The 19,847-nt window shown below is 39.8% G+C and overlaps 1 protein-coding gene across 1 annotated transcript in view; it reads left to right on the forward strand.

Moving 5' to 3' along the window:
• LOC126484098 (UDP-glycosyltransferase UGT5-like) overlaps positions 1 to 19,847 on the forward strand; it is a 118,612-nt gene that overhangs the window by 72,712 nt on the left and 26,053 nt on the right. The gene's annotated exons all lie outside the window — the stretch shown is intronic.

The following is a 19,847-nucleotide window of genomic DNA, read 5'->3' on the forward strand; positions in this document are numbered from 1 at the left end:
ACTTTTTTTGACGTGTGTAAAAAAAAAAAAAAAAAAAAAAAAACCCTAATACTGACAGAACAAATATGGCTGCAAGTCGAACCCAGGTCAGAATTATTCTAACATATATTTTAATGTGAACCTTTCAGGTACTCGCAGTTGTTCTATGTCCACACATCACCATGTTATAATTTTCTACATGGAGCCCCTTACACTCTTATTTGAAAATTTTCACGTAAGACCAGCAATTGCGTTACTAAAATCTGAAACCACCGGTAGCATTATTAAAATTCAAAACTACATCTTCATAGCATAATAAATTTAAAAGCACATTAATATAGAATGTAAAGATCATCTTACATCACGTATGTTACAGTTCCACTTTTGTAGCTGCCGTGACTTGTTCGGACCCTTCTGTTTATTGTCCACTCGGATAACAGGTAGATACTCTACAATAGAGCTCCTGCTCCCTAGCAGGATACAGCAAAATCAGCGACAGATCCCACGACACAGTTAAAATTCCACAGTTAGGTGAAAATGATTTGATATCAGAAATACACTTTAACCTAGTTTTCACATCACTGTTTAGTGGACTTCATACGCGCACAACAGCACATGCAGTAACCCAGTAGGCAAACAATCACCAATAACGCCTCTCCCATTATGTGAGTTATACGTAGGGGGCGACAAGGAAAGACCAACTATACCGCCCATGACTTTTGGTGTAAAGCACAGTGAAAACAAGCAATGAATAATGTCAGTTCCTGCCTCGTTCCATAAAAAGCAGCTTCCACCACATCCATGGTATACAAGCCTAGTTCCACTCTGAAGGCTGGGACTCAAAATCTCCATAGACTGACATGGTAACCACTGCAAATTTCCACGTCAGTCACAGGTCGACTGCCATAGTCCCACTTGTTACACACACGTTCTTTTACATCCTGCCACAGATGAGCCTTCACTTGTTATCACTCTGCAATTCCCCATGCAACAACAATCCTAGCTGCCGCCTCCATGCTCCCTGTGTTACACGACAAGCAGCCCATTGAAGCCACAAACCTATGGATAGGTGAAGATATACCAACCAGCAAATTACTAGAGGGCAGATGGGTTGTTCACTAGGCCATTTAGGGTCGTACAGTCATGTCGTGTACGTAGATTTAGGAAATGGACTTGTCTGCAGAAAAGTGAACATTGCTGCTGCACCCCTGCACGTTTATATGCTGTAGAGCGCTGGTGCATGTTACCCACAGTCGTCAGACTTGTGCTGTATGGCATTGTGGTGACGATCTGTCAGACACTAGAAATCATTAAGAATGCTATTGCGTCACAGGTGGACTACAATCCCAGTAGTGCCACCAACTCAGGCAGGGTGGCGGCCTGAAACTCTGCTAATTGCTCTACAGAACATTCTTATTGAATTCAAAGATCAATGCCCAAGAGTGTCACTCTCTAGTCCTGCTTGGAGTGTGTGTATCTGTGCAGGGGAAGGCTACAGCTTCCCTTTAGGACAGAGATGCTGGCAGAATTGATGCCTGCTGCAGACACCATGTAGAGTAGAGGCAGTGGCTTACACTCAACATGACAGATGACGATCTGCTACTGGGCCCTAGCGGTCAGGCCTCCAGAAGGCCAGCTGGGTGGTGACAGTCACAGCATCCCGTCAGTCGCAGCTCAGTAGTCGTCACTGCAGCTTTGCAACTCACAGCTGAAAACGTCCCTCTAACATGCCATGGTGCTCCACGGTAATTTGAAGGTGACTACTCATGTAGATTGGACCTTGGTCTTGATTGGACCATGAAAGCTGAATAGAAATCCACCAAGACAGCAGTAGTCTATCGTGGGTGCGCTTGTGTGCTCTGGTACAGTGAGGCAACAATGACATCATGCATCCTGGTTTTCCCATTTGGTTAGCTCTATTGGTTGATAGATGATTTCTCAACACATCCCCTTTGAACAATTATGCACGACTGTACTTAAACTGACACACAATATTTTGTTAGCGCCACGCAATCTGACTTTCAAAATTCCCTGCAAAAGAATGGCCCTGACTAACATTAAACTATACCTTTCACAAATCACTTACCTCACAAAAATCTTCGCTGCTCAAGCTACTGCAATACAGCGAGTGCCACTACTGCCAGCTAAATGAAAGATTCAAACTACTGAAGGCACTAACTACTGATAGGGATAGTTAGCAAATGAAAGACATTAATAGAGAACAAACAATGTAATTACCTTGATATCATCATATATAAATATAGCAGTTCATGACAAATTTCAAAACTCCGCCATCTCTCTCCTCACTTCCACCACTGCTGGCAGCTCACCTCCAACTGCGCAACGCTACGCGCTGTTCACAGCCAGCTGCCTAACACTACAATGGCGAGTATTACAACAATGCAAAGCAGCCACAGACTGCACACAGCATAGCCAGTGATTTTCATACAGAGGTGGCGTTACCAATAAAAAAAACCTAAACAGCCTACTTACATAGAGAAAACATAAACAGCCTACTTACATAGAGAAAACATAAACAGCCTACTTACATAGCCCCCATGCTCCCCACAAAAAATTTTACAAAATATTTTTGGGCAGTGGCCAATAATGATTTGATAAAATTTTTCATAATTACAATAACAAACATATCAAATGCACACACTTATTGATACAATGTTGGTCAAAAGCTAAAATTTTCTCACAGTCCATAAAGACAGTCCACATTGTTCATCACAGTAAAAATGCAGAGTTTTTCTCAAAGTCTGAGCAGTTAAAGAAAATGCACATAGAAGTAGTGGATTTCCATGCAGTCTTGAAGAAGTAGTGTTGTCCTTCCAACGGAAAGACAGTGCTGACTCTTGACATACATACAGGTAATGGGCCACAACAGAGCAAACCCACAGCAGAGTCAGTCGAAATTTTGAAGAGTATTGGTAGGTAGGTCATCACAGAGCAGACCCACTGTAGTCCTGGTAGAGATTACGATATTGGTGGGCCACCAGAGGTGCAGACCCACTGCAGTCCTTGTAGAAATAATGGTATTGATGGATCATCAAAGATGTAGACCCACTGTAGTCCTTGTAGAGATAATGGTATTGGTGGGCCACCAGAGGTGCAGACCCACTGTAGTCCTTGTAGAGATGGCCAGCAGCCATCTGTTGCGATTGTGCAGGTGCACATTCACCATCGAAGAGTCTTGCGGAGAATATAGCAAGTCCATAAACCACCACTTGTGCACTCACAAAGTTTTTGGAATTGTCCTTAGAACCAGCAATGCTGTTATCCAGTCCCTTGCTGAATTAGTAACACACGTGCAAACACTAACAGTCCCAACTTCTCACATACTGTCCATATACTATGACCAACAGAAACGTGTGCAGTGAAATGTAACTAACAAGTTAATAATATCATGAACTGGTGACAATTACAATTTAATAACATAAGAATACAATTACAAAGGTACAAATACATCATTAAAAACATAATAATACAGATAACATTTGTAGTACAGGCTTTACAAAAGAATCGAAATAACATATACGTCAATGTTCCAGGAATTATGACATGAGTACATACATAAAAGATCAGAATAACTTTCGAAACACCAACTTCACATGTGAGCATTAAAACAAAACAGAATAAATAATGTCTAAGCATATTTACAAGGTAAATAACATATTATTAATGCCAATTATATTTGAGGATAACAGTATTCCTCATCATAGTGAATGTAGCTTAGTATTAGAACAGAAAAAAATTTCTATGAAACAGTACACAGAGACAGGAAGAAAAGAAATACACAAGGGTACACAAACACATAGTGGGATAACACAAAAGGAAAGGACAGGGTTTGTTTTCAGTGTAACATTTGGTACTGCAGTCCAACCCAAAACTTCATATATCTTTCCTCTTATTTCATCCTTTGTTTCCACCAAAAAAAATTCTATCTAAGCATGCTTTCTGTATTTATATGTTCACACATTTCTTACCTCAACATTTATTTCCAAGAAAATCCTACCTAAACCTGTTTTCTCAGTGCATTTCTTGCAATTCATCGCAACTCATTCTCTTAGAGGCTACCCCCTCTTAAGCTAACTTAAATCTACTGAGCTCAGATGCTAAACTAAGGGACGAGGCAATGCAGCAGCACAAAACAATTAACACAAACAATAATGATAAAAAAATACAAATGCCAAAGCAAGCAGCATAAATTAGCAAAAGTCAAATTCAATAACACTATGCCTGGCAAACAGCAGCAACTTATACCTAAACATGACATAGCGCAAGCAGAAAAAATATTACACTAAAATGGCCATGTCTAATACCTATGTCACATCTTAACATTAGAGTGATGCATCACAAAAACTTACGCTAGTAGATAAGTTACCAAATCGTAAAAAAATTATTTATGCAATTCCTGTGAAGGGAAATGTCTTTTTGTGCTCCCTCATTTGTTTTGGATAGATCATAAAATTATTTACTGGATCTGTAGGCATAAAATATTTATATTAGTACATATATTAAATTTTATTTTAACCAATGCTGCAGTGCAGCTAGAAACTTGATATTAAACAAAATGTGTAAATAAATACATAAAGCAAGCCATATGGCATTTTTCTTAACTAGCAAGGCAATAGCTGTGAAATGTTTCTCATCGTTTCATTAGGCATTTCAGTAAATATCATAAATTACGGGCTCCACAGTATGCTTTCAACAAGGAGATGTCAGTAGCGCGGACAATGGCCTTCCCTTTCTTTTTTTTCTACCTGTGCTTCTGACGAGGCACTCACACTAATGGCTTGTTCTCCAGGCGTCTGACACACCTGGGTGCCCACGACACGTTATGTGCAGGTGGTCACTTAACTTTCTTACGGAAATATTTACGACAGCAGTTTCCGCTACAGTGACAGTCTCATATAAAATATTTCACAGGTCAAGAATTAGCGTTGCAAATCTGTAGAAAGAAAATCCTATAAATATAAGTGTCCAAATAAAATATTCGTCAGCATTGTGATACAGTCACGCATTTACGCACATTTCATAACTCTTAAAGTACGAATCTTAGTTTCCAACAACCTTTTTCACAAACCAGAGTCCCTAAACACTACTCATTATTCCTTACCTTCTTCGTCGACACTTCTTCAATATTGCATCATAACAGATAAGTAGCATAATCAAATAACTCATATAGCATCAGCCTATTAATCATAAACATACCTCAGCAGCATAATACACATCGTCATCGTAATAATAACATCATAACACCTCAGTCAAATCTCAAAAACGTCGTAGCTTTCTGCAATAATTTCAAAACCTAAAAAAAATTCTCTGCTCATGTCAAAAGTGTCATCTGCCTCAAACGTACTTTAAAAATCATGATCCCTTACCAAATACATCATTCAAAGCTCTCATAGTATCACAATGGTTCCGAAAAAATATGAACAGATCACACAGTACAGACAAAATACAATTTCGTAAGTGTGAAGTAATCCAACTCTGTAATTGCGTAAACATATGTCACTGATGTAATAAAAAAAATGTTTATCTCTCAGTTACATGATCAGATAGCTGTGTAATTTGTGTGTTAGAGAAATATGGTACCGATGTGTAAAGTTGTATAAGCAAATACCATATTAGCTAGGGTTCCTTGTGGTTGCCACACACATGGTACACAAAGTAAGTGTGTACCCCCCTGAGGATTAATGTAATTATACCCTCAGGTGCTACAGATTATTGCAATGGAATGAAATGTATCACGGAAAACTTTCTTTGTAATTCAAAAATCTTTAAAAATAAATGTCTTAAGTACAAAATTAATCACTCAAATACGTGTACTGTAGCGCTAAATGTGCGACTTGTTGCAACATAATCTGTGTGGAAGTGTTGTAGTTATCGTCCTCCGAAAGCTAAGTTCTGCAGAAGTCAATGTACTTACCTCATAATACACAAAAGTGAAATGCTTTGCGTATAAATGTCTTAGTTATTACGCTTATTGTCGTGATGAAGAAAGTACTGTACTGTAACGTATTGTTGTGCTACAGAAAAGGCTGTCTCCTTGTAGCTATACCATAAAAGTTACTACTAAAACATGTTTTACTTTCCAGAATAATACAGAAAAACTGTGCAGATATAAAACAGAAACAGTGCAAAAGCAACATTGTAAATTGTCATTCATTAGTAGCGTCGTGATAAAATCGTGTAGCTGTCACATAAACTAACCTCTGTGTCATCTGGTATCTCTCAGAAAGCACTTTAAATTCAGAATGTATTTTCAAATAAACCAAAATGTTGCATTAAAATCTCATTAGCAGTACTGGTAAATGTTCTAAGTATGTGAGCCTTATAGTCGTTCCATAATCGTGCAACAAACAAGCAAGAATGTACACACACAATAACACTGTGACGTCTGTTCACTATAACAATGCATTCGTCATTTCTGTTTAAATAAGTTCTCTTGGTTCTTGATTGGATATTTAACTTCAAACATTGTTGTATGTTAACAGATTCTAAGTCTGACAAAGCGTATTAGTAATGTGAAGCGAAAAATTTTATGACAAAGACAAAGTTAAAAAGCAGATTATCTCTCTATAAGCGGTTTTACATGTGAAGTGTGGTGCAATCCTTTACTCTTCATAGTACTCAGAGTTTGAACTTGAATGCAATTGTCAGGCGGTATACGTCGGTAAAGAATACTGGAATTTTTTCTCAAGGTTAGCGTCTATGTTATTTTTCTCTGAGCCAGCCGGCGCAAGCGGCTGCCTGCGGTGCGAGTCATTGTCTGTCCCTTTGTTGGCGCGCGTCGTTATTGGGATTAGGAGAACTAGCTTCTACAAATTCACGTTGTCGAAAGTGCCCTGCTCTGTTTGAATCCCGCCAGTTCTGATTCAATTCAGGTCTGTCGTTACGATCACATCGTCTGTCGTCATGTTGGTAGTTCCTGTAGTTTCTTTCTTGTCGGTTAAGTGGTGGAGAATTTCTCCCTGAATCGTAACTGCGCGCTGGACCGTTGCGTCTCAAGTTATTCTGTCTCCCGTAATAATAATTGTTTTGGTTCCCATATTGTCTGTTTCTCTGATTGTCTCTGTGATAGTCATTACCGCGGAGAGGTGATCTTTCCCTGTAATTATTACTACTCTGCCAACGGTTGTCATACGGGTGGTGTCTGTTTTGGTCACGATTTGTGTTGTGAGAATAGCCTTGTCGCGTCCAGTTATTATCGAGGAATTGTGACGGATGTGACCTGTAATTGTTGTGTTCCTGTTTCCGCATTCCGCGATTGTCAGTGTCAATTTCCAATTCTTGTAACAGTCCCTGAAATGCTTCAATGTCGTCTTTGCAACGTCCTGCCAAAATAATGTGTCGTAAATGTTCAGGCAATTTGATTAAGCAAATGCGGATAAGTTCTGAGGGGCTGTATGGGTTTGACAGGTACTGATTCTTGTGCAACATGTCTTCAAAATATTTCACAAGACTGGAAAATTCAGATTGTTCGAAGTGTTTCATCATTATGATGTTATGTTTTACGCGGTCTTGTGTAGCTTGAGACCAATACGCTGAGAGGAAGGCATGATAAAAATCTCCTTCACTGTGACAATCGTGAATGACCGATCGCATTCTTACACCTGGTTCATTCTCTAAGTAGCCACACATAAATTCTAACCTGTGCTCCAATGACCAGTTGGGAGGGAAACAATGAGAGACTTGATGGAGCCACGCTTGTGGATGAATGTCGTTGGCAGAATTCTTAAACGTTTTGAATTTACGTGTAGTAATGAACAGCTTATAGTCAAAATCATCGTGTCGGCGAGCAGCATCTCGGTCATTGTTACGTCGTGTCGGCGGTTCCATCTCAAAATTCGGTGTACCTTACCAATTTCTTTCATAATTACCGAAATGCCCTGTGTTATTATTTTGTGGCTTTTGCGTATTTCTAAGTTCCTCTTCCCGTGTTGGAGCGCGAGTGTCTTCTGAAATACGTAATTCTTGTATTACCTGTGTCAGCTGATCTTGTACTTCCCGGATTTCTCTTTGGTGTTGCGTATCAATTTGATTCAGATTTTGTTTCAGTTTCCTAATTTGTTCGCTCTGTTCTGTGTCATTAAAGACTACCGGTTTTGCGTCATTCAGATTATCATCTACCTTCGTAGATAAATTATTTAGCTGATCCGAAAGTTCAACTACTTTCTCTGATAATGAACACATTTCCTCAGTGTGTTTTTCTGAACCAAGCTTCAGAGTGTCCATTTGTGTTGAAATCGAATCTACTGTGTCCTTTAAGTTTTCCTGAGTTTTTGCAAGTTGCGTAACCGAATCGGTAGATGCAACTGAGTCAATTTTAGCCCACAAGGTCTCATGATTTTCATGAACAATGGTTTGCAGTTCTTTTATGGCTGCTTCGTGATTCTGTAATGCATTTTCATGCCGCGAAAAAATAGGTTGAAAATGCTCACAAATTTGTGTTTTTACGTCATTACACACTTTCTGACATTTCGATTCAATGTTATGTAACTCAGCAGTTAAATCCTCACGTGTTTGTTCGAGAGTTTGTTCCAATGAGTCTAACTTTTGAAGCTTTTGCTGTGTTTGTCTCTGATTTTGTTCCATTGTGTGTAACTGTTGCTGTGTTTGTTTCTGATTTTGTTCAAGCGTTGTGTCTAACTTTTGTAGCCTTTGTCCCATTTGTTGCATTAACTGTAATAACAATGCACTGGTGTCTGAAACATGTTCCTCAGTGCTTTTCGGCAGTGAATTTGCACCGGCAACATTCACATTTTGACAAGCGGAAAACGTGTCTTGACTCATTTGAGAAAACGGTGAGGACGCAAAACCTGAATCTACAGTGTTTGCAAAATTGTGTCCTATCATTTCGGATTCCTGAGGCGAGCTGTTGCCGACCGATCGATCGATAATGCTTCCCTGTTCACTACCTGTTTCACCGCCTACGCCATTGTTTGACGCCCGCTCTATTTCCCTATGCACAGTTACCAAATTACTACTTTGAATATTAGTTAATTCATTACATGGTGGGGCCAACACACTGCCTTCGTCTTCACTGTCATTTCTCAGTTTACTTTGGAGCCGAGTGTTACGTTTTTCACACGCCATTATTGTCACAATATTTCACACGATAACACAGAAAAGCACAATTTGAAGAGCAAAGATAGGGGAATACATTAACATAGCACTGAAAATAATATCTAGTTAATTGCAAGCGTAGCTGCGAAATACTTGGTGCAAATCTACATGCATGCCACAACTGTTTTACTGTACAACAATGAAAGGCTACAACTACAAAGGAGATTCTCTCTACAATTACGCGCTAGCAATAAACAAAAGCTACACTAAATACACAAACTACAAGAAAAAATCAGAAGATTCCAGTGAGGTATCCTAGGCTAAGGGTCGACATATGAAACGTCCCCTTTGAACAATTATGCACGACTGTACTTAAACTGACACACAATATTTTGTTAGCGCAACGCAATCTGACTTTCAAAATTCCCTGCAAAAGAATGGCCCTGACTAACATTAAACTATACCTTTCACAAATCACTTACCTCACAAAAATCTTCGCTGCTCAAGCTACTGCAATACAGCGAGTGCCACTACTGCCAGCTAAATGAAAGATTCAAACTACTGAAGGCACTAACTACTGATAGGGATAGTTAGCAAATGAAAGATATTAATAGAGAACAAACAATGTAATTACCTTGATATCATCATATATAAATATAGCAGTTCATGACAAATTTCAAAACTCCGCCATCTCTCTCCTCCCTTCCACCACTGCTGGCGGCTCACCTCCAACTGCGCAACGCTACGCGCTGTTCACAGCCAGCTGCCTAACACTACAATGGCGAGTATTACAACAATGCAAAGCAGCCACAGACTGCACACAGCATAGCCAGTGATTTTCATACAGAGGTGGCGTTACCAATAAAAAAAACCTAAACAGCCTACTTACATAGAGAAAACATAAACAGCCTACTTACATAGAGAAAACATAAACAGCCTACTTACACTTTACTTTCAGACATTTCTTTCTGTTGCACCAGTAAATGAATAGTTGCTCTTACAATTGATCTATGCTTTCTGTGACACTATGTGAAGTCACCATTATGACGTTACCCTTCCGTTACCATGGTGTCATTATGCTACATTCACAAGTAAGTCACTTTTATCAAAAGATATCTCTCATTGTTGACCTTTGTTATTACGAATCGAAGCTCTCCCGCTATACAAAGAAAGAGTGAAGAGTGTCATAGAAATATGTATGGTATTAGAGACATGTACCTTCGTAAGTTGCAATTATTCTTCTTAATTGTTTCTCTCACACTGTAGTAGGATATGCCCCCCTAGTTCTCAGTTTCCACATGGTGCCATTTTATGCTTCTTAGGGCTGGAAACCTGCCCTCCTGAAGTCAATATGAAGGGTATCTACAGAACGTTGCTTCCGTCTCCCGATACGTCGTTTACAGTCGTATTTCAGCGAAAATCCTATAGTTGCTATTGTTTCTTGATCTGCCCTAAGTGCGTCTCGATAGCAATGAAGATAATTTCCCTTTGGTTTCAATGATAGGTACAACTCCATACCGGGGATTTCATCATTACTGATATGATAATGATGTTCTAGGGCAGAAATCCACCGAAGCTCCTTGGTTTCCATAACAGCAATGCTTTACTCTGCTCCTTCCATTGCGGGCTGACATTGTGTTCTGTACAAGTCAACTTGGCAGGCTGCAAACTTGAGTCTGTCGACATCTTTATATAGCAAGGCACATCATGCATCGTCAGATCTTTTAAGTATATTTTAGTTAGTTATTTAATTACATGTTTCATAGATGACTTGAACGACTCTTTCGTTGAAACAATGTGTAAAGACAGAATTTACAGGACGTGTGTGCATGGTTTGTTTTAACATAATGAACACATTATGTTTTGTTCCTACTCAAAACAATTACACTTAAAAAGGATACAAATTTTTATTTATAATGGATCCAATGTGAAATACTGTTAATGCATGTGAATTTGGTAGTAATGTAATTTAATTAATTTAATTGATATTGACTCTGAGGTGTTTACACATCACCCGTCACTCTCATTATTGATTATTCTATAGGAATTTTCAACTTGGATGAGATAAACTCTAATGTAGTAGATCTATTGGAAACTGTATCTAGGAAGAGGTACAAGACATAATATATTAGTGAAGTATTTTAGTTACACTGAAAATTTTTCTCTGCAGATCAAAACATTTTGGTTAGAGACTGTATTGTATTGAGTTTTTGTTTATTCAGTTACTAACAGAAATAAATTCCTTGTGTTACATTGTCATATTATTCATTTATCTCATAGTTTATTTGTGATGTAAGTGATTTATGAAATATTAAATTAAATGTGTTAAAGTAGACTTAATTTGTTGTGACTTTGGTAAAAGGGTTTATACAAATTTTAGCTATTGTTTTGCTTCTCTCGATTAAGGTTGATTTACAAATAACTTATAGTTAATATGTCATAATTATTGTTAAGTTATTTTTAGAAATAATATGTTGATTGGTTCCTAAGATATCTAGTTATTTAAGAAAAAATATAACTTTTTAAAGTTAATATATTTTACTTAATTTTTAAATTCAAATAGTAACTTATTTATTCTTTAATGGATAAGTTTTAAAGTTATTAACCTATAATGTACTTATTTTAGAATATAATAGTAAGCTTTAAACTAGCTATCTTTAAGATTATGTTTCAGTTCATTATTTTAGAATTTGATTCGATTATAATTTTGGGTGTTTAATTAAGATTTTAGATTTAATTTAACAATGTTTGTAACAATGATGATTTTAGTATATTTACTTGTATTTAATATTTGCTACTGTTAACTTGTTGTAAGGAACCACGCAAAATAGATTTCTGCCTGTTTGTCAAAATCATGTCCTCTTGATAATATTTTGAGTTCTGGGCTGCTCACTTAGTCATTTTTAAACATCCACTGTATTTTGACCATGTCAAAGGTAGCATAATGATTAGTCTCTTGATCAGTGGCTTGATGAGAAATCAAATGTCTCTTAATAAATTTTTGAGTTTAACTTTTAAGTCAAAATTTATCGTTAGGACGAGAAGATCGTATGGAGCTTAACATTTTACTTTTATAGACTTTTTGCTTGGTCTTTCTATATTTAATGATAATGTTTTGTTGAGTTGAGGTGAAGAATAAATAAACTCTTCTTCTTCTTTCGCTTAGACAGTCTTAGGGCCACGTTAATTCGCTTCAGCTTCGTTTCTTCTGGTCTTTCTTCTTTCCCAATATTCTTTCAATCTCATACTTTTCAACCTCCTTCGTTCTTCTGTCCAAGATGATTTTGTTCTGGGTCTCGTTCTGTCCTTGAAAGCTTAGAAGCCCTGAATTTTTAATTTAAAAATTACCCTGTTGTATATCTCTGGTTCCTGTATTCTGATTTCTTCCTGATCTCTTTATATCTTTTGAATCCATCGTACTTTGGTTTTCTTGTTCATCAGAAATTGTGTGATTCGTCGTGTTAACCTCCCCTGGTCCATTCTGAGGATATGTTCGAAGAACGTGCTCCTTCTTTTCCTGATGATGTCAGAAATTTTTTCTATCTTAGTATTCAGTTCCTGGTTGGCTCGGTTTCTAAAATGACCATCTTCTGTTCTTCAAGGTCCTAATATTCTCCTGAGAATCTTTCGTCCTATCAGTTCTAGCCTCTTGATCACTCTGGTTCTTGAGATGTTGACAGTTTCTGCTGTGTACAGAACTTCAGAGTGGATCACTGTTTGGTAATGTTTCAGTTTTGCGTTTGTCGAAATATTCTTCATATTGTAGGTTTTGATAGTTTATATGCTATGTTCATTTTGTTTATTCGTTCTCTCATTGTTTCTTTTTCGGTCAGTCCAATGTCTATCCATTCTCGAAGGTATCTGAATCCCTCCACCTTCTTAATTTTCCTTCCTTCTGTTGTCATCCGTCCAGGAGCTGTTGTGATGTTTGTCATATATTAGGTCTTCTCGATAGAGATCTGTAGGCCTGCTTTAGCTGCCTGTCTCTGCAGTTTTGTGATTTGGTTAACTGCCTCTTCTAGTGATCCGGACAAGATCACAGTGTCATCTGCGAATGCTAGACAATCTACCTTTACTCCCTTATTCTTACACCCCAGTCGTGTTTTACCCAGTCCTTTCATTCCATGTCGCCACTCTCTGATCATCTTATCCAGGACACAATTAAAGAGCAAAAGGCAGCGTCCGTCTCCCTGTCTCACCCTGGTTTTAATCTTAAAGGCCTCTGACAGCTTTCCTCTGAACTTGTCCTTGGATGTTGTGTTGCTGAGGGTCTGCTTAACCAGTTCACTGGATTTTCTATCCAAACTCATCTCCCCTAAAATTTGGAACAGTGTGTGTCTGTCTACAGAATCATAGACTTTCTTGAAGTCTATGAATGTATGCACTAACTTTTTGCTCTTCTGTTTCTGATAAGCGATTATCAAATGGTTCAAATGGCTCTGAGCACTATGGGACTTAACATCTATGGTCATCAGTCCCCTAGAACTTAGAACTACTTAAACCTAACTAACCTAAGGACATCACACAACACCCAGTCATCACGAGGCAGAGAAAATCCCTGACCCCGCCGGGAATCGAACCCGGGAACCCGGGCGCGGGAAGCAAGAACGCTACCGCACGACCACGAGCTGCGAACAAGCGATTATCAGTTTTAGATTCAGGATCTGTTCTGCGCGTGATCTCTCCTTTCTAATGCCTCCTTGGTGCTGATTAATTGGTGGGTTTCATTGTTCTTCCACTCTGTTTAGCAATGCTTTTGAGAATACCTTATAGGTCACAGGTATTTAAGAAATTCCCCTGTAGTTCCCAAGTTCGTCTTACCGCCTTTCTTATGTTTAGGATGTATTAGTGCCGATATCCAACGTTATACAAGCTGCTCTACCTCCCAGATTTTTCGTATAATTTGTGTTAGTTCTATGATCACATTCTGGTTTGCATACTTTAAGAGGTGTTTTGTTATTTTTCGAGATTCTTATAATATTCTTAACCTACTCTATAGTTCATGGTTCCGAGTCATGGTTTGGTTCTTTCTCATTGTAACTGAATGTATCGGATGGCGCTTCACAATTCAGGAGGTGTTCATAGTATTCGGCCAAGATCTGACTCTTTTCCATGTCTCCATACACTGTCTTTTCTTCTTTATTCTTAAAGCTGAGGTTTGGAGGATCACAGCTACTGAAGTTGGTCTTCAATATTCTATAGAAGTCTCACGTGCTGTTCTTCCAACAGTCTTCTTCTATTTTAGTTAAACGTTCTTGCAAATATTTCTTCCTGAGACTTCTGATAGTTTTAGCAATGGTTTTCCTTACTTCTTGGAAGTTCTTTAGATTTTGTAGTGTTTTGTGAGAGTACCAACCGACACACGCTTTCCAACACTTTTCGATTGCTTTATCTCCTACCGAGCACCATGCATGTTTCTTCCTCTTCTCCAGGCAAACTGTTTCCTTTGTGCTGTCGATCAGTGCATCTTTCAACTGTTCCCAACCTTGATGGTTCTTCTAATTCAAGCTCGCCTTAAAATCTGTGCTAATTGTAAGTTTCTCTGTATCATACTTCACAATATGGGTAGTGTTTTTAGTCTGATGGGCTCTTGTTAGAATTTTGATTTTTATTTTGGATAGGAAGTGATCTGTGTCTAAATTTGTACCCCTGAGGACTTTGACATTTTGAATTTCCTACTCTGCGTGTCTTGATATCGCTACGTGGTCAAGCTGAAACTCTCCTAGCAATGGATTGGGAGATACTCATGTTTTCTGTTTTCTTGAAAGGCGTTTAAACGCCGTTGATTTCATTATCATGTCGAATGTACACTCCTGGAAATGGAAAAAAGAACACATTGACACCGGTGTGTCAGACCCACCATACTTGCTCCGGACACTGCGAGAGGGCTGTACAAGCAATGATCACACGCACGGCACAGCGGACACACCAGGAACCGCGGTGTTGGCCGTCGAATGGCGCTAGCTGCGCAGCATTTGTGCACCGCCGCCGTCAGTGTCAGCCAGTTTGCCGTGGCATACGGAGCTCCATCGCAGTCTTTAACACTGGTAGCATGCCGCGACAGCGTGGACGTGAACCGTATGTGCAGTTGACGGACTTTGAGCGAGGGCGCATAGTGGGCATGCGGGAGGCCGGGTGGACGTACCGCCGAATTGCTCAACACGTGGGGCGTGAGGTCTCCACAGTACATCGATGTTGTCGCCAGTGGTCGGCGGAAGGTGCACGTGCCCGTCGACCTGGAACCGGACCGCAGCGACGCACGGATGCACGCCAAGACCGTAGGATCCTACGAAGTGCCGTAGGGGACCGCACCGCCACTTCCCAGCAAATTAGGGACACTGTTGCTCCTGGGGTATCGGCGAGGACCATTCGCAACCGTCTCCATGAAGCTGGGCTACGGTCCCGCACACCGTTAGGCCGTCTTCCGCTCACGCCCCAACATCGTGCAGCCCGCCTCCAGTGGTGTCGCGACAGGCGTGAATGGAGGGACGAATGGAGATGTGTCGTCTTCAGCGATGAGAGTCGCTTCTGCCTTGGTGCCAATGATGGTCGTATGCGTGTTTGGCGCCGTGCAGGTGAGCGCCACAATCAGGACTGCATACTACCGAGGCACACAGGGCCAACACCCGGCATCATGGTGTGGGGAGCGATCTCCTACACTGGCCGTACACCACTGGTGATCGTCGAGGGGACACTGAATAGTGCACGGTACATCCAAACCATCATCGAACCCATCGTTCTACCATTCCTAGACCGGCAAGGGAACTTGCTGTTCCAACAGGACAATGCACGTCCGCATGTATCCCGTGCCACCCAACGTGCTCTAGAAGGTGTAAGTCAACTACCCTGGCCAGCAAGATCTCCGGATCTGTCCCCCATTGAGCATGTTTGGGACTGGATGAAGCGTCGTCTCACGCGGTCTGCACGTCCAGCACGAACGCTGGTCCAACTGAGGCGCCAGGTGGAAATGGCATGGCAAGCCGTTCCACAGGACTACATCCAGCATCTCTACGATCGTCTCCATGGGAGAATAGCAGCCTGCATTGCTGCGAAAGGTGGATATACACTGTACTAGTGCCGACATTGTGCATGCTCTGTTGCCTGTGTCTATGTGCCTGTGGTTCTGTCAGTGTGATCATGTGATGTATCTGACCCCAGGAATGTGTCAATAAAGTTTCCCCTTCCTGGGACAATGAATTCACGGTGTTCTTATTTCAATTTCCAGGAGTGTATTACAAATTTCCACTAGTCGTTCGCCATTCCGGTTAGTCCTGTTGTGGGCTGGATAGTTCTCCATTATATTTCTGAACTTTCTCTCTTTCCCTAGCTGAGCATTGAAATCTCCAAGTAGTATGATAGCATTCTTAGTTCGAATCTTGGATAGTGTTTCCTCCAGGTCTTCCCAAAATTCTTCTACTTTCTCTGGGTCGCTTCTAATAGTGTCGTTTATGGGAGCATGTACATTGACCATGGTATATATTGTATTTGCTCCCCTAAAGGTAATTTGGAAAGTCTGCTGTTTCTAGAGCTGAAGTCAGTGATGGCTCCCAGGATTTGGTTATTGATTATAAAACCTGTGACCAGTTGAGGTACATTCTTCATTACTCGCTTGCCAGATTTTCCCTTCAGAATGTGATATCCTTCCGATTCAAATGTTGCTTTGTAATGCAGTTTCAATAATTCTTTGCTTGTCCAAAGTATCAGTAAGATGTTTCAGTTTTCCAGTTTTGAAGAGTGAGTTGACATTGAAGGTAGCAAAGTATGACACTTTCTTACTTTTCTGTCTCTCACATGCTGGTGCTAGCTCCACAGATTCAGTTAGCTCACTAACGTTGTCGTTGACAACGGTGGATTGGTTACCACCTGGGATAGTGCTTTCTATAAGCGAAATTGCCGTCATGCTGAATCGAATGATTTGTGTTGGGGTCAACACCTAAGCGTTGACAGGGTTACAACTGGGGTACTTAGCCCCAGACGTGCCCCGAGATGTGACCTGGCTTGTTTTTTACGACTTATTTGGGTGTCAATCCTCCTCTTTATGCAGGCTTGGGACTGGCAGCAGCACTTTTGGATTACTCAATCCAAATGTTAGTACTGCAAGCATATAAATAAACTCTTCATTATGAAATAATTGATTTATATTTGTTAACATTATCAATAAGTTACTATCGTAAGATTAAGTTACTTTAGATTAACAGTCTAATTCTTTTCAAGAGCTGATACTGACAAAACAGATTACGGCCTCGAATTTGGATTAAGAATAATTTTTAGTGCAAGAGCCCAGTGATTGTTTCTGATCGACCTTTAAATTCTTACATGATGTTAGTTGAGACCGGCTTGAGCCAGATCGATTTCTATCCTAAAGTTATTTATCCACATAAGCTACCAGTTTTTAAACAGCAGTGTATCCACAGAATATGCGTTTTCCTGGTTTAAGGTTAGATTTGTAAATTTTATGTTAGTGGGCAAAGATGTTCGTTGCTGGACATTGAGCTACTTTCTGAACCACTGACATCTTTAGTAACAGATAATAAAGGTCGTTTTTCATCAAGTGTTGTAGGTATGTACCTCACTGGTGTTCTTAAATTGTGGTGGATTATTTATGATGAATATGTTTGGGGAATATATGTGCTGTGAAGCCAAAATTAAAATGTTTAGATCCTGGAAAAGATAGCTACATAATGTCTATGGGTGAACACCACATATTATTCCTATTGCTCGCTTTTGTGCAGTCAGTACCTTGCAAGATATGTCACGAGATTAATTCGTTTGTTTCCGAGATTAGGTTTTGTACAATCTATAAAAGTAGCTAACTGAACTATTTCACAAGCTTAGTAACATAGTTCTTCCAGTTCAAGTTAGAATCAACATATACACCCAAAATTTTGGAGCGTCCTACCATATTTACTGACTTCTGCTCATATGCGTCATCAGTTTTTGTAGGACTGTATTTCCTGTACAGATCTGAATATAGTGTTTCTTTTTTTCAATTTGGAGAGAGTATCTTTTCTGAGAACCAGTTAATAATTCCACTGTCGCTGTCCCTCCAGTGGGGTTTATCGTAGCACGAGCATTGTCTGGAAAAAAATACATATTTAATGTTAGGTAGAAGACCATTAACATATACAGGGTGATTTTCTCCACGGTGTACAAACCCTAGGGATTGATGGATAAGACGATACGGAACAAAAAAGGTCTAATGAACATATGTCCGGAAATGCACGGCTTCGATGTTAGAGACCATTTACTAAACCATACTTTGTCTCAAAAGTATCGTGTATGCAGAGCCAATGTGAGATGTAGAGGCACTGGAGCAGCGTATTCATGCTGCCTTTTACACTGTTCAGATGCAGCCTGGCCAATATGAATGTATGAGACAAAACACGCCATGGCGTGTACATGACTGCATTGAGGCACGTGGAAACCATTTTCAACACATGTAATAACTGTGGTTGCATGGTACAGTGCATATTAGACTGCAGTCTCTGTGACAATATCTAGGAAGACCACAAAAGATAGCAACTGACGATATTTTATTATTTAAGGCTTGTACTATTTGATGAGTGAATGTATAAATAGCTTTCTCAGTCGAGCAACGTCCCTGGAATCTAAACTATGATATGCTAAGTAAGTTGTTTCTAATTAACTGTTAGCCTACTCTTGAATAAATAACTTTTTTCAAATTTTTGGAAAAGACCTCAGTAAGAAAACTGGACGATAACTGTCTTTCTTGCCACGTTTCTTATGAGGTGGTTTAAAAATTGAATACTTAAGGTATCTGGAAAAATTCCTTTTGCCAGTGATGCATTTCGTATATTACGAAGGACATTATTTATTGTTCAAAGAAGTTTTCATAATTCTGTTTGAAATTCTGTCAACATCACACGAGCTTTCGGTTTTTTAGAGATTTATTAATTTCGGTGAAGGATACTGGTGTTAGTTCTAGTTGCTTAAAGCTTTATGGAATGACATTTTTAACATATTCTCTTGCTTCTCCAACTGCACCCCATAATTCCTATAATACAAAACCATATTGTGTTATTACATACAGGGCGTTACAAAAAGGTACCGCCAAACTTTCAGGAAACATTCCTCACACACATATAAGGAAAAGATGTTATGTGGACATGTTTCCGGAAACGCTTAATTTCCACGTTAGAGCTCATTTTAGTTTCGTCAGTATGTACTGTACTTCCTCGATTCACCGCCAGTTGGCCCAATTGAAGGAAGGTAATGTTGACTTCGGTGCTTGTGTTGACATGCGACTCATTGCTCTACAGTACTAGCATCAAGCACATCAGTACGTAGCATCAATAGGTTAGTGTTCATCACGAACGTGGTTTTGCAGTCAGTGCAATGTTTACAAATGCGGAGTTGGCAGATGCACATTTGATGTATGGATTAGCACGAGGCAATAGCCATGGCGCGGTACGATTGTATCGAGACAGACTTCCATAACGAAGGTGTCCCGACAGGAAGACGTTCGAAGCAATTGATCGGCGTCTTAGGGAGCACGGAACATTCCAGCCTATGACTCGCGACCGGGGAAGACCTAGAACTACGAGGACACCTGCAATGGACGAGGCAATTCTTCGTGCAGTTGACGACAACCCTAATGTCAGCGTCAGAGAAGATGCTGCTGTACAAGGTAACGTTGACCACGTCACTGTATGGAGAGTGCTACGGGAGAACCAGTTGTTTCCGTACAGCGTGTGCAGGCACTATCACCAGCTGATTGGCCTCCACGGGTACGCTTCTGCGAATGGTTCATCCAACAATGTGTCAATACTCAT

This window comes from Schistocerca serialis, chromosome 6 (genome assembly GCF_023864345.2).
Source record: "Schistocerca serialis cubense isolate TAMUIC-IGC-003099 chromosome 6, iqSchSeri2.2, whole genome shotgun sequence".
Classification (NCBI taxonomy): Eukaryota; Metazoa; Arthropoda; class Insecta; order Orthoptera; family Acrididae; genus Schistocerca; species Schistocerca serialis.